At 49.6% G+C, this 18,528-nt stretch overlaps 1 long non-coding RNA gene across 1 annotated transcript; it reads right to left on the minus strand.

Moving 5' to 3' along the window:
• Nucleotides 1–1,225: 1,225 nt before the first annotated feature.
• On the minus strand, nt 1,226–17,978 carry LOC106006475. Its single transcript, XR_001180528.2, has 3 exons — nt 17,803–17,978; nt 3,857–3,921; nt 1,226–1,554 (listed from the first exon to the last, which is right to left on the minus strand). It is a non-coding gene; the product is annotated as an uncharacterized LOC106006475 (long non-coding RNA).
• Between the last annotated feature and the right edge of the window lie 550 nt (nt 17,979–18,528).

Consider the following 18,528-nt stretch of genomic DNA (forward strand, 5'->3'; position numbering starts at 1 on the left):
TGACAGAGGCAGCAGGTGCTCCTGAAACCCTGAGACAGGCCCACCCAGACCAACAACACGCCAAGAGCCCACAAGCGTTTTCGGGTAGGGAGGGTGACAACCAGTGGCAATGGTGCGAGGTGTCACAGTCTGGCAGAGTCCAGATTAGGGAGGGATTAGAGACAAGACTGGCGGTGGGCAGACACCTTGGAGACGTGTGGAGAAAGGACCTTTGCTCTCTGAAATCAGGGCACTGGCTGCCAAGTTTGCCTCTGTCCCAGTCAGCTGTGTGACCTTGGGTCTGCCCTGGGACGTCTCTGAGCTGTCGCTTCCTCACCGGTAGGATGAACAGATTAAGGATGAATATTTTTAAGTGCTGGTATATGCGTAATCCTTTCTTAAGAAATACGCAAAGAATATATGTTTCTCATCTGTTTGCTTTGGGGAGTGGGAATGGAGGGACAGGGAAAGGGTATTGTTTGAGGGTTGTTTTATTTTGTTTTTCTTTTTATCTTCTACCCCTCTGTAAAGTTTGAAGTTTTTAATGATAAATGGCTGTAGATTTTATAGTTTTTTTTTTAAAGGATGTTAAGTAAAAGGAAAAAGAAAAAAACCTCACATAACCCAAAATAAGCAACACATGTGTATAGAGCAAGGGAAAAATTGGTAGAAATACATTGGAAGACAGGAAACACACCAAACGTTCCCAGTGGTCAACGGCGGAGAAGATAAAGGAGGACTTTCACATGTTCCTCTTTTATTTTGCACATTCGTGTATTACCTTGTAATGTTTCACCTTATGGTATAGGAATTTTACCCCTGGCTCTTCAGGAATTGCTTGAATTTTCGCTCCTAATCTATGTCCTTAGGTTAAGGCCTATATAGTTTTGTGTTTGTTTGTTTTTTCGAGAATAAACAAAATAGATTTGAAGTTACCATTAAGATCCTGAATACTGTTGAGCTCCCAAATCAAAGCGTCTGGGACACGGCTGGGCAGCGGGACTGGCCTCTCCAGCTGGGGGCGCTGCTGGGCCTCTGCTGAAAAGGGAGGTAGCTGCGTGCAGGGATTGTGTGCCAGCCCGTCTAAGGAGTAAAGCTGGGCCGCACAGACTGCAGGGGCCCCAGGCATGCAGGAGAAGCTGCCTGCACGGGGCTGGGCACAGCAACAGCCCAGCCTCATAGGCCAGATGCCGGGGACTGGTGAGCTGGGGGCTGGGAGGCTGGGGGTCGGAGAGTCAGGGGGAGGGGGGCACTGTTTCTGCTAAACAAATACTCATCGTAACCAGCCTTCTGACAGATTGATGCATCTTTTTATGATCTGTCTTTACAATATGATGACTCTCTCCTTTTAAAAATAAGATTAATTCAGACAAGACATTTATTTTACGGGGAAATCCATCCCAGGGGGGAAAATACTCAAGCTGACTGGCGGAGATGGCTAGAAGGAGACTTGACTCTGCAGCTTCCAGCTTCCCAGCCCGAGCTGTGTGGAATCGGCCCCAAGTGGGCTCCGTGCTCCCGCCCACGGACCAAGGGGGTCATCTTGAATCATCCCATTTGGGTGAGTGTAGCCTGCTGGAGAAAACAAAATAAAGAAAAATACGTAGTGAGTTTCTGTGTGGCTGGCGAGAAAAGGGTACATTTTTTGCTAAAGAAGTTCTGAGATGCACGCAAATGTGGAGGGATCCGAGTTTTGTATATAAATTAAGCTGTCTTTAAATGCCCCTGACGAGCGTTCAGAAGACATGAATGATTTGTCTCTGTGTCTCTGGGACTGGAAAAACGCTATCACCTGGCAGGCGCTTGGCCATGTGTCATGAATGTTTCTGCTGCTATGGTCCCTGTTTCAGCTGGTGGCACGGCTAGGTAGCATTGCCTCTTCTATGTCCTAGGTAGCATTGCCTCTTCTATGACCCCCAGCCAATCACCAAGCCCAGTCCACAGGACATTCTATGGGTTTCTCACATCCATTCCCTTCCCCGCTGGCCCTGCCCAGGTTCAGTCCTCCAACAGCCTTTTGCCTAAACTCTTGCAGCAGCGTCCTGGCTGGTGTCCCTGCCTCCAGCCTCTCCCAGCCACTCCACCCCTCTCCCCCGCCCCCAACTGTTGCAGATCTAACCCCACATCTTTCTGTTGGATAACTGTCCTTTTGCGGTAATCCAAGCCCTGTAACAGGCACACGGGCTTCTCCCATAAGCTAGGCACTCGGTTAAGATCTGCAGCCCTGTTCTCATAGGCTCTTCCCGGCCTCTTGCGTCTTGCCAATGGCCATCTCTCTCTCTGCGCTCTGAAAATACCATGTAGCAGAACTCCTTCCAGACAGACCGCCTTCACACCTTGGCCTCTGTAGACATGCAGAGCACCCTTCTCCACCTTCAGACTGAAGTTCCAGAACATTTCCTCACCAGCCCATCTGTGAAGCCGGCCTTGCCTGGTCCCTCTCGTCACAGAATGAACAGCCTCCTCTGTATGATGGCTTGGGACCTACTTCCGCTCGGGCATCTTCTGCAGGTACTTACCTATTTACTAGCCTGGAGACCCCCTCGAGGGCAGGAACAGAGTCTGTCTGTCTGTCTTTTGGCACCTGGTACGTAGCAGGTGATCAGCGAAGGCGTTGGTAAGCTGACAGGACCCCTCGCACCCCCATCTCTCCTTCCTTTCCCTGCCCTTGTTCCCACTCCCCCCAAGGCTAGGAAAACCCTGACATCCTTGCAGGCAGGCAGGATCTCTCCATGAGTAGAGCCAGCCTCCCCCACCTCCCCTTCCTGCCATGCTGGCTGTCCTCCTGTGGGCGGAGGTCAGGTGCAATAGAGACATCCTAGAGGCAGAGAGGCCCATGTGTCCAGCCCCTCCATGAGACAGGGAGGTGGGGCTCGTGGTCCCTGCACCTGTGACCCCTCCTCCCTCCTCTTCTTCCTCTTTTCTTCCTGTAACTCAAAAGAGATGAATGACTTAGAAAGAGCAAATGAATCAGAAATAGGATGAGCAAAAAAAAAAAAAAAAAAAGAGGGTAATTTTGCCAAGTTATTATTCAAAGGCGCTCTTGGGGACCCAGAACGGGAGCAGCCCCATCCATCACCCCGCAGAGCCAGAGCCACGCAGGCCAGTGGGAGGAGTGGCCTAGCTGTCTGCAGCAGGATCTGTGTGAGGGAGCAGGTGCCTGAGCGTGTGCAGCCAGGCCAGGAGCCTGGGGCCCTCTGCCAGCCATCACAGGGCGGGGCAAAGGAGGCCAGAGGGACACTGAAAGGGGTCAGCCAACCATAAGACCCAGGACAAGGTCCACTGGCCTGCTTTTCTCCGCAGAGACCAGAGCCCCGCAGGCTGCACTCTGGAGGCAGCTCTGGCAAAAGTACCCACAGGGCAGAGGGGACAGTTGGGGGATGGGGACAAGACTCTGGCCTGGGGCCTGCTCTCCTTAGTGTCTCCACCCAGGTCTTTGGTACCCTGGAGGGGGCAGCCACTGCCTCCTCCCACCAGAAGTGGGGGGGGGGCCTACGTCCCTCTTATCCCTGTATCCCAGGGCTAGGCCTGATGAATGCTCCTTGAGGGAGTGAATGGATGAGTGAGAAAATTATTACAGCCCATTGTTTGCTTCTCTTTGTAATTCTTATTATTTTGCCATGATTTTTACCCATAGGTTATCTCTGCATATTAAACTGTCATTATGATCTACTTGGGGGTAAACCTAAATCTGATTTCTCTCTATGCGAAAGCGCTGCACTTTGCTGGCCTTGGAAAATAAGCATGGATGGAAGGAGGGCAGGGGTGGGGGGTATGAGAGTCTCAGTCCGTGTCCCCAGGGAGGCTGCTGGCCCCCAGGCTCCATATCAGAGTGCATTTTGGTGCCATGAAGTAAACGAGTTTGTTGAATTCCTACCGTTCTGGGTGCTGGAGTTCAGCCACGGTCAGAAGGGTCAGGGTCTCCGCTCTCAGTGTCCTCATCTGTAGAATGGGGACAAAATAATAATAGTACCTATTAGATATGACGATGGCAAGGATTCAAGGAGTTAATGTGAGCAAGGTGCTTTAAACCGTGCTTGGCATGTGGTTATGTTTCAGTAAATGTTGGTTATTTCTGGCTTAGTCTGTTGGGCAGCTATGACAAGATAGTGCAGATTGGATGGTTTATAAATGACACAATTTTTTGCTCACAGTTCTGGAGGCTGGGGGTCCAAGATCAGGGTGTCAGCATGGTTGGGCTCTGCTGGGGACCCCCTTCCGGGTTCTGCCTGCCATCAGGAGACACCTGTTGTCCCTTGTCTTTAGGTCCTTCATGACCAGCTGTATATGGAGGCCTAATAAACACCCTCCCGTCCCACAGAGGACCACCATGCTCCCAGGGGGACAGCAAACACCACCGCCCTACCCCACCTCTGGCCCCTCACATCCCAGGGGAAGCCCTGGCCAGGCCGTGTGGACACAGCTGCGGAGCCCCTCCCTGCTTCCTGTCCCAAACCTGCTGGTCCTGGGCTGTAGGAGGCAGGACGAGATCAAATCATAGTTCCTCCAGCTCGTTAGTGCTGCATTGTGGATTCCGGGAATAATGTATGTTCTTTTCTCCCCTGATTGCTTCTGAAACCTCCTGCCTGTTTATCAAATCTGAGCCACGCTTTACAGCCTCTGCTCCTTGGCTCTGTGCTCCTCTTCTCCAGAAGAGGAAAACGGCAAAATTCTCCCAGGGTTTCTCAATTCAGAGTTAAGGACAAGAAGGCCAGTTTCCAATAGCCCGGCCCCCTGCCCCCAAGTGAGAGGGGAGATGGAGTGGGCTTTAGGGAGGTAGGAGGGCCTCAGAAAGAACCTGGCTCCCCTTACCTGGACTGGACTGAGGCTAATGTCCCAGGAAGGAAAGCCCCTTCCTCGTGCCCTACTCCCCCCAACAAAACCCTGTGGAATCAGCTGAGGTCTGCCATTTGAAAATCACTCATTCATTCATTCATTCATTTACGTCAGAAGCGTTTGTTGAATGGCTGCCTTGTGCCAGGTGCAGTGCCAGGTGACAAGGACAATGAAGCAGATGACAGCAGAGAGCCTCATGAAGTGTTATGATGGCCAAAGGAGGAGGGAACCCAGGTCAGGGTGGGCTGAAATGACCGACCTGGGGCTGGCCTGGGCTGGAGCATCCAGGATGGGTCACTCCCATGGCTGGAGCCTCACAGGGGTGGCTGGAAAGCTGGGCTCAGAGACACAGGGATGGTTGCTCTTCTCTCTCTCTCTCTCTCTCTCTTTCTCTCATCTCCATACATTCTAAGGGTTTCTTCTTTTCCACGTGTTCTCTCTCTCTGTTATCTCCAGCACAGAGAGGACAAATTTCTTCCATATTGGCTCAAGATCCCACCAAAGCACAAAACTGTTAGTTTCTAGGGCTTCTTAAGGTGTAGGCCCAGAACTGTCTCAGAGCCCACCACATTTTATGGGTCAGAACAAATCAGACCAGCCCAGATCAGCTGTGGAAGGAGGTCACCCAGAATGAGACCATAGGGAGAACCAGTTCACTGGGGAACATCTCTGATACCCACCACCCCCTGACGTAATATCCAGGAGTATTTTACAGGGGCGGGAGCGGGGGTCTGGTTTTCTGAAGTTCCAGGATTTCCACAAAGACTCAGTTCTTCATCCTCCACATTGTTCTCATCAACACACACACACACACACACACACACACACAGAAACACTGCCACCCCAACCTGTAAAATTAATCAGCTCTCTAAGATGCTGAAGTATGTTATGTGTGTTATGAAGGAGAGATTAAACACCATCCTTTTTTAGCTGCCTATTTATAAGGTGTCTTAAATACATTATCTCATTCGATCCTGATTGCCATTGCATTTTAGAGATGAAGAAACAGGCTAAGCAATCTGCCCACAATGGTGAACTAGGTCTGTCTAATCCCCAGGCCCTTCCATCATAGCCAAAGGAATGACTAGAGAATGAGGTAATGTTTCTAGTCTGAACAAACAAGGCCCTGAAAGGTAGAATTACCCAGGGTCCCACCACCAGGATCCCGATGCCCCCGTAGAAGGGAACAGACATGAAAGAGAGCCCAGGGCCTTGCACAAAGCAGGTGTCAGGGAACTTGAGCCTGCCTCTCCTCCCCAAACCTGGTTTCACACTCAGCTCACTGTTACCGGCCCCAAGAACGCAGCCTGTGCTGCGTGATGGGCATAACTGTGGGCATGGCCCCGTTCTCTGTCTGACCGGGCGGGAAGCCGGAGGGCGAGCCGGAAGGGCTCAGTCCATCCCCATCCCACCTCGTCCTTCGCTGCTCACCTTCCCCAGCAGTCACTTGCGCTTGGAGCAACCCATTCCTGGAAAGCAGAGGAGAGCAACAGATTGAGGCATTGACTGTGTGCGGCCAAGTGATTTATTTTTAATGTGACTAAACAAGACACACACCTGCCTGTGGAAACGTAATCACATGGAATCATCAGGGACTCAGATGGCCGTTGAGGCCAGGAGAAGACAGGGAACAGGAGAGAGAGAAGAGGGGGGAGAAGACAGAAGGGGGGAAGCAGAGAGGGGGCGGGGGGCCCACTCCCTAAAAGTTATGATTCCAACCACATCCGTGAAGCACCTCCAAGTGGGCCAAGGGCCCCCACTTAGCTTCGCTGGTACCTGAAATTTCACAGTTGGACTTTTCCTTCCCGTGGTCTAGTCAAACACAGTATGTCCCCCACTGAAGGGTCCGTGTGACAGCGGAAGGGTATAAAATGACACTAATCAATTTTATTTGGTGAAAAAGAATTTAGAAGATCTTTTACACAAGCAGGGTTCCCCACCCCCTCCCTCCCGGGGAGATGGGTATTAAAGCCTATGGACCAGAGAGGAAATGGGGGGTTGGCTCTGGAGACTTTTCTTTTATAACTTTCTTAATTATCCCAGCAGCCCATCCTGAGGCTCTGTGGTGTTCAGGAGCTATGGGTACAATCCAATACACATGTAACTTCATTCAGTCTTGGCAGTGGCCCTGGGAGTTGTCCCTGCTCTCCAGGTGAGGGCTGCGCAGCCCAGTCTGGCCTGTTGTCTCTCTCAGCCCTCTGAAGTTGAGATCTGGACGCAACAGTTTCTCACCGATTGCCAGTAGCTCCTGGTGGCCACTCAGGATAGTCATGTCAACAGACTCAAGTGGCAGAGATGGGACATGAATGTCCCATCTCCATTGTCTAACTCCATTTCTCTCTCCAAATATCTAACTCCATTTCTCTCTCACACAGAAATCTAAGCTGGTAAGAAGTCCGGGGAAGAAAGGTGGCTCCATGAGGTGGTCGAGGGATGGGGTCTTTCTGTGTATCCCCTGACCCTCTCTTCACAGGGAAGGAAGGAAGTAGGCCAGCAGTTCCTGTAAGGGATGACCCAGCTCCACACGATCCCTGTCATGGGCCAGCACTTAGGGACACGGCTCCACGTAGCTGCAAGGGATGCTGGGAAATACGTTCCCGAACCAAGCCAGCTCAGAGGAGGTCTGGTGAAGCTGAGAAAGACAATGACAATAGGGGACAATAAAACAGTTTCTGGCACAAACAGGAATGATCAAAATTAAAAGGGCATACACCACTTGATCCTGTAATTGTAGTTCCAGAAATCTACTCTAAGGGTACAATTCACATAGATATGCAAAGATTATGTATAAGGGCAGTACTGGTGGTTTTAAAATATGTTCACAAATCCTTTGCACTCCTGCCTCCCAAAATGCTGGATTTAGTGACTTGTTTCTGAGGAACAGAATGTGGCCCAAGTGACAAGTTGTGACGTGTGAGCTTAGGTTGTAAGAGGCATCGTTGCTTCTGCTTTGTTCCCTCTTGAATAACTCCTGCGGGGGGATTCCAGCCACCATGTGGTGAGGACACCCAGTCAGCCTTGTGGAGAGGCCCACATGGGGAGAAACTGAGGCTCACCACCAATGGCCAACACCCACTAGCCAACCCTGTGAGTGAGTGTCCCCTCCAGCCCCAGTCAACACCCCGTGACTACAGCCTCAAGAAGAATCCTGAGCCAGAAGCCACTCAGCCAAGCTTCTCCCAGCTTCCTGACAGACAAGAACTGGGATAGATAATAAATATTCATTATGGTTTTAAGCCACCAAGTTTTGGGGTAATGTGCTAGGCAGCAATAAATAACTAATAAAATAGTCGTCACTTCCTTATTTGTAATAGCAAAATCAAAATTAGAAATGCCAGAAATGTCAATAATGAGAGGTAATGAGAGGTTAAAAAACCATGAGAAATCCGCAGATTGGAACAGGCAGCTGCTGGGATGAGATAGGGCTCATGTAGACTGGGGTGCTGTGTGATTGACAGCTCCCCAGACACCTTACATGAAAATAGCAATTTGCAGAACGCTTATGGTATGATCCCAACTATATTAAAAACAAACAAACAAACAACAAAAACAGAACAACCAGGGGTCCCTGGGGGGCCCAGCCGGTTAACATCTGCCTTTGGCTCAGGTCATGATCTGAGGGTCCTGAGATTGAGCCTTGCATCAGGCTCACTGCTCGGTGGGGAGTCTGCTTCTTCCTTTTCCTCTCCCCACTCCCCCACTTGTGCTCTCTCGCTCACTCTCTTTCTTTCTCAAATAAAAAAATAAAATCTTAAAAAAGTGATATGTACGTGTACACATAGACATAGATGTAATGAAGTCATATCTGTGTGAGCTCAGGCGTGTGTATTCATATCTGTGTGATTGCAGGAACTTCCCTGAGGAACAGGGTTGAGATGCTGCATCCCAAACCCAAGCTGTGAGTCCACCTGGGAGGAGGGAAGGGGAACGGGTAGGGGCGGGGGGCGACGAGGATGGGGGTACGCTGTGATATTGACATTTTGCCAAGTGATCTCCATCATGTATTATTTCAGCATCTTCCATGAAAAAAAGTTTGTGTATTCCCTGTGTGATGGAACAAGGAAAATCATGACAAGAGACACAGAGGCAGGGAGAAGGAGGACTTGGAAGGAAGCAGACGAGAGGGAGAGGCGTTTCTCAGCGCGTGGGTCTTCACTACAGGCATCTGGGTCAGAAAGGGGAGGAAGCCTCCCTGTGCCCTTGCCCTCGCTGGGTGAAGGCTGCCAGCCGTGGTGCTCAGGGTGGTCTGGTGAGGAGGAAGAGGACAGGAACTACCTGATTTGGTCCCTCCTTTCCCCTTGTGGGCTTTGAGGTACGGAGGGCAGGCAGGGGTGGGGAGGGGGTCTACACCCAGAAGGGCAGGGCTCAGGCCATGTCAAGTGGCTGAGGGCCATCAGGGGAGAAGGGGGAAAACGGGTGCCGTGGTGAGCCTGGAGCAGGGAGGGGTATGGGGCACTCTCGCTCCCCCGGGTATTCTGTTCTGCTTGCCCTACGGGGACGGTGGCTGCCCTGGTGTCCCCAGGCTCAGGAAGTCCATGAAGATTCGGCATAAAGTCCTAGGGAAGAATCAGTCCAGGCCTTGGGCACAAAACAGAGATGGGAGGTGGGGGCTCAGAGAGGCCCAAGACCATTTGCAGCCCTAGGAGGTCATGGCTTCAGCAAACAAGGAAGCCAAGGAAGCTGGCTTCCAGCTCTGGGATCTGGGCTCTGGGTCACCGCCCTGGTCCAGCCCTGGTCCAGCCCTGGTCCAGCCCCCCAACCCAACAACCCGCCTAGGCCTCCACAGGAGAAGGGGCCTGGGGCACCTGGGCTTGCCAGAGAAACCCCTGTATTCTTCCTCCACCTCCCTGTAGGCTGGGTCCCCCATCCCGGCAGCCTCACTGAACCCTCTTCCCTGCACCTCTGAGATGAAACAAAGAGAAAGCTGGCTCTTTTCTACTCCCCCCTCTCCTGGAGAAACCCTTCCAGAGCTCCTGTTGGCCCTCAGGAGCTCACCATCAGAGCCCCATTAAAAACCCACAGAAGCCTGAAACATTACAACCCCCACAGAAGGAGACCACCATGTCCACCTCCAGAATTGAAAGGAAAAAACAACACACAAATGACACTGTACAAAGACCTGATTTTCTTTTCCCATGAAATTATTTCCACAACAACGACATGTTTCGCCCTTTCCCTTCAGCACACTCGCGTGGGCCCTGGACAAAACTGTGAATGACACAAGACCCATTGGAGTCTCTACCACCTCTCTCTGCCTTCTTGCCTCCTCTCCATTCCCTGCACCACCCCCCCCCCCCAGTCAGTTTCCAGTTCTTCGGAGGCTCATTCCCCGCCCCCTCACCTCCAGGCCTCCAGGCCTTTCTGGAGAAGTTCCCAGAGCCTGGCAGGCTCAGCCCCTCTGTCCACTTACCTAACTCGGACTCCACCTTCCCAGCCAGCCCACAATTCCACTCTTCCAGCAGCCTCTGGCCGTCTCCCCATTACCCCAGCTGCCCATCTGCAGATGGGGTCTCCAGGGTTCCTCACTCACTTACTGCCCTGGAGGGTCACACTTGGACCCACATGTGCTTCCCCTCCCGAGACCACCGTCCCTCCCGCCCCCACAGTTCATATGTTGCAGCCCTAACCCTCTGGCTCTATTTGGAATAAGGAGGTAATAAGGTAAAATGAGACCACCAGGTGGGGTCCTGATCCAACAGGACCAGTGTCCTTCTAGGAAGAGTCTCCAGAGAGCTTTCTCTTTCTGACTGCCCCAAGGGAAGACCATAGGAGAACACAGAGAGAAGGTGGCCATTTTGTGCTCCCACAAATGCATCAATATCGGAAATCGTCCATTTGTTCATAGCAAAATTAAGAGTGCCCAATAAATATGCACAGTTCATCCCGGCCCACGCAATTAATTAATCACTCCTTCACATTATTCAGCTTGTCAGCCTGGATTGAGCTCCTCCTATGTGCCAGACAGGTAACGCTCAATACAAGTTCACTTCCTTTGTGGGAAAATGGACATGGTGTCCGCCTAACCAGGCGATAACCCTAAAGGAAACCAATTAACCTGCCCTTTCCCGGGGTGTCTGATGGAACTCTGCGTGCCCGTCAGAGCCACAGGAATATCACTAACAGGCAATGCCAGCAGGATTAGCTCTGCAAAGTGTTTAAAGTTTAGCAAGAATGCTTTCTGCAAATGTCAACACTCCAGCTTGTTCCCTGCAAACCAGCCTTCTAATCACCGGGGCCGCCGTTTCCAGCTCATTGAGCAATGACATAAAGAAGTCCCGACACAATCAGTTCTCGAGAAGAAAAACACCAGAAGGGGGAGAGAGGGAGGAACAGTCAGAACTGCCTACTAAGTGCAAAAGACAGTACCCGCTGCCCCAGTTACGGGCACCTCCGGTTCTCAGAGCAACGCCTACAGCGTCCCTGAGGCTCCAGATGTCACCCAGCTCCAACCAAGGCCAGGGGGGATCTGCCTTTGCGTTTCGTGTCAGAGAGGGAGTGACTACAGAGGCTAGTCACAGGAAAAGAGAATAGCGAGGTGCCTCTTGCCTGGATGTCCCAGCACCCTGATCTTCTCCTCTCCCTCTCCAATTCCCCTCAGAGGCCTGGTGTAGGGATGTAATGGTTTGGGAAATTTTGAGCTAAAAAAGGAAATAATTGGGACGCTTGGGCAGCTCAGTTGGTTAGGCAACTGCCTTTGGCTCCAGTCATGATCCTGGAGTCCCGGAATCGAGTCCCGCATTGGGATCCCTGCTCGGCAGGGAGTCTGCTTCTCTCTCTGACTCTCCCCCTTCTCATGCTCTCTCTCCCTCTCATTCTCTCTCTCTCAAATAAATAAATAAAATCTTTTTCAAAAAAAGGAAATAATTTCTTTCTTTCCTTCCTTCCTCCCTCCCTTCCTCTCTCTCTTTCTCTCTCTCTCTTTCTTTCTATCTTTAAGACTAGTTGGGATTTCAAAACAAAGTTACTAATGGAAATGATACACTGGGGACTTTCCAAGAAATTGCTAGTGGGGAGCAGCCTGTGCTCGGTGACTGTAGATGTGAAGACATTTAGCCTTGGATACAGGCGGGCAGCTGGGTCAAGGAACCTAATGCCTGCCTCCTGGGCGGCACAGGCAGTGGACAGCCCGAGGGCAGCAAGTTCCTGATTCTGATCTCCAACCATCCCCGAGACTGCCTGGTCCTCCGTTCTCCACCCTGGCAGCTCACTAGCATCCCAAGGTGAGCTTTCAAATAAATACAAAAGTCAGGACTCACCCAGAGAAAATCATAATCTTCAGGGGAGGGACCTGGTGTCATACACTTCAACTCCCCCTGTGATTCTATCTTATAGCCAAAGTTCGAAACCTCTGCTACAGCCTAGGCATCCGGGGATCACAAGAAGCAACTGGAGCATTCCTCCAGAAAATTTTGCCAGGTCTCTCCCCTGGAGATCGCAAATCAGTGGGTCTGGCAATGGGCCCACCAATCTGTTTTTAATGAGCTTCCAGGCGCTCATTATGATAAGATAAGCTTGGGGAACCCCAAATGTAGCAAAATGCAGTACGCTCATATTATCATCATTATAATCACTTCTGACATGTTATATTTTTATTTGCATGTATGTTACTGTTTCACATCCATCACTAGGTTGTAAGCTCAGGGTGGGGGGAGAGGGGGCTTTGCCTTATTTGCTGTGGTGTTTTCAGTTTGGAACAAAGTGCAGGCAAATCATTATGGGGACCCTAATGGATGTGTGTCGAATGAATGACTATGTTCTTCTGCACTTTGTCACTTCTACCTTGTGAACCAAGGCAAGGATAAGGTGGAAACGCTGAAAGAAAAAAGAAATATACATATTTTCACTTTTATTTCACTTTCCTGTATAGATCTAGAGTCCTGGTGTTAGAACATAAAGATGTATTTTATATAGAATTTTATTTTCTTCATTCCATCATCAAGTTTTGGGTATTTGGAGATCTGAAGACCCCAAGAAAATCAGAAATGTTCAGGGGGAAGAAAAAAAAACTTTCTAAAGTTTTTAAGAGAAAATCCCCTATTCCTACCCATTTTTTTTTCCCTGAAAATTTCTGGTTCACTGCTGAATTTATTTACTGTGTCACCACTGTTTCCCAGTAAGTGCCACTGGGGAATTCAGGGAAAAATCACCCACGGGACTGCCCTCAAAGATGTCCCAGTTAGTGGGAAGCCAGCCCTGGAACTAGTCAGTTACAGTCCAGAGGGATAACATGTGACGTCAAATCTAAGATACTTTCTGTTGTAAGATGTGCCATTAATTCACGATCCACCAGGAAAAAAGCTGCCGATGAAACTGGGATGTGCCCTGCATTTTAAGACCTATGCTAGTTTCAGATGTGCACGGGTAGAGGGGAAAACGTGCATTTTAGAAGTGGTAAAATGTGTAAGTGTTGAGAGGTACATACAGACCCAAAGGGTGTTGGGCAGAATAAATTGGGCCAGGGGGAGGGCAGTGATGCATGGGGAGGAGAAAGTGGGCGGGGGGAAGGGGTAAGGAGGGAGAATACAGGGCAGCCAGTGTGGAGAGGTCTGGAGCATGGCTAGGTTTAGGGATCCCCACTCCCGCCCGGGGCTGGGGGCACTGAAGGGCGAGGCGGGAGAGGGCAGCAAAGGTCAGGTCATGACTGCCACATAGGTGGGTGACCTTAGCCTCGGGTTACACATGTAGCATTCCCCGTCAAATTCAAAACTGCTCTGTGGGGCAATAAATTCTATAATTGCCCCATTACTAAACCATCTAGAGATACGCACTCTTTATCCTACAGGCAAGGAGAGCCATTCAAGGGTTTTAAGGCAGAAAAAGTAAATACCATAATCAGATTGGTGAATATGCCTGCCTGCTGGGTGCTTGTGGGGATTGCCTAATTAGAATGCTTTTTTTTTTTAAGATTATTTATTTATTTATTTGACAGAGAGAAATCACAAGTAGGCAGAGAGGCAGGCAGAGAAAGAGAGAGAGGAGGAAGCAGGCTCCCCACTGAGCAGAGAGCCCGATGCGGGACTCGATCCCAGGACCCTGAGATCATGACCTGAGCCGAAGGCAGCAGCTTAACCCACTGAGCCACCCAGGCGCCCTAGAATGCTTTTTGAAGAGCTAATATGTTCATGCAAGCCAACATTTTATTTTATTTATTTATTTTTAAATTTTTAAATTTCTTTTCAGTGTACCAGAATTCATTGTTTATGCACCACACCCAGTGCTCCATGCAATACGTGCCCTCCCTAACACCCACCACCAGGCTCACCCAACCTTTTTAAAAAAGATTTTTATTTATTTATTTGACGGAGAGAGAGATCACAAGTAGGCAGAGAGGCAGGCAAAAGAGCGGGGAGAGAAGGCTCCCTAGCAGGAGCCGAGCAGAGCCGAGGGATGCAGGGCTCTATTCCAGGACCATGACCTGAGCCAAAGGCAGAGGCTCAACCCACTGAGCCACCCAGGCGCCCTACAAGTCAACATTTTAAAAGATAGCAAGAGAAAACTCTTCTTTCCAGTTCTACCCTCCTCCCTTGGGGCAAAGAACATGATCGGTTTCCTCGGTGCCCTTTTAGAAGGATCTAATGCACCTGCAAACAGATAGTCTTCGTCCTTCAGGTCTAGTTTTCCCGCTGACCCTTTCTTTATTTCCCTGTAATCTGCAGACCTCCCCTCTTCCTCTTGCTGTCTCCTGCTGAGTTTTCAGCAGAATTTATTGTCCCTTTAACTCCTTCCTATTTTAGACTTTAAGAATGACTTTTGGGTGGCTGTCTTTTTTCTAAGCAATCTGGCTCACGATTCATTTCTTCCTACTGTTTCATGACCTCTCTCGTGACCTCTCATGTCAGTACTTTCTTCATGGAGACAACTGCTTCACTCTGTTCTCTTACTTTCTCGTTAGATTGTTCATCTGCTCCATGGCAACATTCCTTGGTGTGTCTTCTTCACCTGCTGTGTGTTTCTTCTCCCCACCCCCACTGCCTTTATTTCTTGTCATTGCTTTGTGTAAATGACTCATCATGGAAGCAGGTGTTTTTCCCCCCTTCCCTTGGGCCTCCTTCAGGAGAGCTGCCAAGGTTGTCTACCAGGTGAGCTCAATTTTCCTGATGACCCGGGTCAATATAAGGACTCTTAGCCTTGAATGCTCTTCACCATCGGTGAGGCTTTTCCCAGTGCCAAGCTTCTCCTCCTCTGTTGCCACAGAGACAGACTGCTTCTTACAAAGACACTTAGTCCTGGTCTAGTGGGACCCACACCCATAAACTGCACACCTGCTTCCCACTGTTGCAAATGAAGGCTTTCTCTGTTGCTCCCCCACCTTCTGGATGAATGCTTTGCAAGCTATCCTGGAGACTCTACACCCCAGGGCCCCCAACTCCACTTCCTCCTGCAAGCACCTCTGCAGAAGAGCCAGTGTTCTGGGGCACCTCCTTCACCCGTTTTGTCTTCACGTTGGCCCTGGCCTGTGGAACAGACTGGAAGCAGAAGGATCAGAGGCTGGTATACCAGGGAGGTGATGGTTCCCACATCAGGGAGCTGGGGTTGGAGAGGAAGAGAACTGGATCTAATACAGCCTTAGGAGTTAGTGTGGATGGCTCTTACTAGCTGATGGGACACTTGAGTGGGGGCGGGGGACATGGCTCAGGTAGAGAGGGATGATTTCAGGGCTGGCTGCCAGAAGCTCATAGAACATGACTTCCTTTTCCACAGCTTTTCTGCCCAGTTCTGGGCTGCATCTACTGGGGCAGGGAAGGCCATGGAGGAGTCCGAATGAGCCGGTGAGCAACCTGCCACTTCTCTGGAAGGTCCCCTGCAGATACCTAGATGAAACTCAGGTCTGCCAGAAATGTCTAAGACTCTAAGGAAGTCGGAAGCCGAGTTCCTTGTCCTCCCCCAATTCCTGTCCTACCAACCACATCTTCTTAATGATGAGACCTGAAAATGGGATTTACAAAATTAAAACATGTCGGCACAAAAGGCTCTGTAAAATTGTTGCTAATCCAGCGTTTCCTGCCAAGTCTTCGCGGCGGTGGATGGGCCACCTACTGGAGGTCATGTAGACCACCACCAACCTTCCGAAAGGCCTTCTAGAGTATCCAGCGTTGCACAAATGGAACAGAGAACTTTGTCTTTCCCTAGGGATCCACAGAGAAAAAGAAAATAAAATCTACCTAGTCCCAGAGATGGTCAGAGCTCAAAATTAGGATTTGCTGGCTGCAGTCTTGTTCATTCCCATTCAGGAATACAGCTGCCTCCCTGTGTCCAAGATGAAATGTCATTGTGTCATTGCTTCTGCTCCCTGAGGACAGATTGATGGCTACTGACACAATCACCCAGGTAAGGTGCCTTTTGTATCTGGTTTTTGTTTTTTGTTTTTTGGTCTTTTATAATACTTTTACCTTGGCTCCTCCTAGAATATATTTCTTGACCCAGCTCACATGGTTCCAGCTGGTCTGGCCTCAATGCTTTCTGCACACAGCTTTGATATCCTAGAACAACATATCCAATTTAACGTAAGCTGTTCCCTATTAGTGATTTCTTTGGAAACTCTCCAGCAATTCCCCAGCTAGTTATTAGGGCTCTTAAGGATTTACTTTAGCAAGAATAATCCTGGGAGGTTGACTTTCTAACCCTAAAAATCCCAGGCTGTGTTCTGCAATGGAATGTTACACAATCATTTAAAACTGAGCTTATATAAGATAGGGTTTTTAGGGAATTTTTTAAAACTTGGGAGAATGTTTATCATATTGTGAAGGAAGCAGGATAGAAAATTGTATAATTTCAACTATGTTAAAAATATGTGTGCGATAGGCTGAAAAGAGGCTTTCACCCTAGCCCTCCCCACCACCTTATAACCACCCCAATTTCCTTTGCAAGCAATTAAAGCAATATGCTTTTTTTTTTGTCAAGTTAATGAAGGCTATCTTGTCATCTAACCTTGACAGAGAGGAGGTAAATGTTCTCTCAGGCTAATAAGGTCAGCGTGTTTGCTCACAGGAAATAGAGTTATGAGTAGAGTAATGGGAAGAATATTAATTTCTCATGTGTGTCAAATATTATTTGTATGGTTGTGGGATTTTTTTTCCTGGAAGAAAGTAGTGTTGGGGTAGTGAGATATCTTATATTGTAGATGCGCCGTTGTGCAAAGCAGCTAAGGTTTGGGCAAAAGACCCCTCCACCCCGTACCCTCCATCCCTGTGCTCCAAACAGGCCTCCTTCAGGGACCTACTTGTCTTCTAGAGCAGGAACAGATGGAGGCACTAGAGACAAGCCAGTCTATCAGAGCCAGAGGATGGGAATGTGGGAGGCTCGAGAGTGGATTCAAGAGTTCCTTGTTTGTTTCAATAGTGTCAGTCCCAGGAGGGGCTGAGTACGAAGAGGTGAGAAGCCCGAGGGACGACAGGAAGAGAGGAGAGGGGAGAAAAACATCCAAGCAGGACAGGGCATGAACAGCCTCCCCCAACTGGGGACACCTGGAGGGAGAAAGTTAATCTCCAGACAGCCACCTCCCCTGAAGACTATAGAAAGAACCTTTCACAGGAATTGCAAATATATATGCCCAGTAAGGAGATTGGAAAGAAACAGCTAAAATGTTAACCATGGTTCCTTCCAGATATCTGGATTATGGGTATAAGATTTTGCTGCTTCTTTGTTTTTCTGAAATTGTCCATTTTTTTTTAATAATAAGAGATATGTGCTATTTTTAAAATCAGGAGGGGAAAAATAATTCCATGACCATTTGTACAGGGAGGTCTCAAGTCCCGAGGTCTCAGAGGAGGCCCAGGCAGGTTTGGAGGAGTGGGAATGAAGCAGTGAGGGGTGTGTCAGACTGGTAGCAACCCCTACCAGTCAGGCCATTCCCCTGCCTCTGAGAGGAAGTTCCTGAACAAGACACAGTATTTGCGCTCCTTCCCAGGGCCAGAAACTGCCGCTTGCCCTCTCCACTCTCCACGGAGAGCCCCACAGCAGAACCCCAAAAGAATTTCAACTTCATACCAAGTGTCCCTGTGGCTCTTGCGGTGGCCCCAGTGTTCTGCTGGAGAGAAAACAGGGCGCTGATGGCTGGATGGAAAGTAAGGAATGGTCCTCCCGCTGCAGTCTTTGCTCCCAGGTGGCTCCTGGAAAATTCTGGGTGGGGCTCCTGAATGGCTCAGTTGGTTAACCAACTGCCGTCTGCTCAGGTCACGATCCTGCAGTCCCGGGATCAAGTGCCACATTGGGCTCCCAGCTCCATGGGGAGTCTGCTTCTCCCTCTGATCTTCTCCCCTCTCATGCTCGCTCTCCCTCTCGTGCTCTCTCTCTCTCAAATAAATAAATAAGAGTTTTTTAAAAAAAAGAGTTAAAAAAACCCACAATGCCCTTATTTTAAAAAAAAGAAGAAGAAGAAGAAAAAAGAAAGAAAGAAAGAAAGAAAGAGAGAGAGAGAGAGAAAAGAAAAGAAAAGAAAATTCTACATCTCCAAGGGGGTAAGAAGTCAAGCTGAGCCCCAGGTGCAAAGGCACTCAGGGAAGAGGGAGGGAGCATCTGTGCAGGAGGCCTGCTGAGCTGAGAGAAGCAGCTCCCTCCCTCTCTTCCAGTTTCCCTTCCTTCCTCTTCTCTCTAATGGCAGGTGATGTCGGGCCAGGCATTTTGGGTACAAAGCAAGAGCTGAAGTCTTGGCCCTTGGTTTCCAGGTATAGACAGCCTGACAAAGAAGTAAGACCTAGCTGCAAGCATTAATTT

Source organism: Mustela putorius, unplaced genomic scaffold (genome assembly GCF_011764305.1).
Source record: "Mustela putorius furo isolate JIRA1106 unplaced genomic scaffold, ASM1176430v1.1 tig00003896_pilon_pilon_pilon, whole genome shotgun sequence".
NCBI classification, from domain to species: domain Eukaryota; kingdom Metazoa; phylum Chordata; class Mammalia; order Carnivora; family Mustelidae; genus Mustela; species Mustela putorius.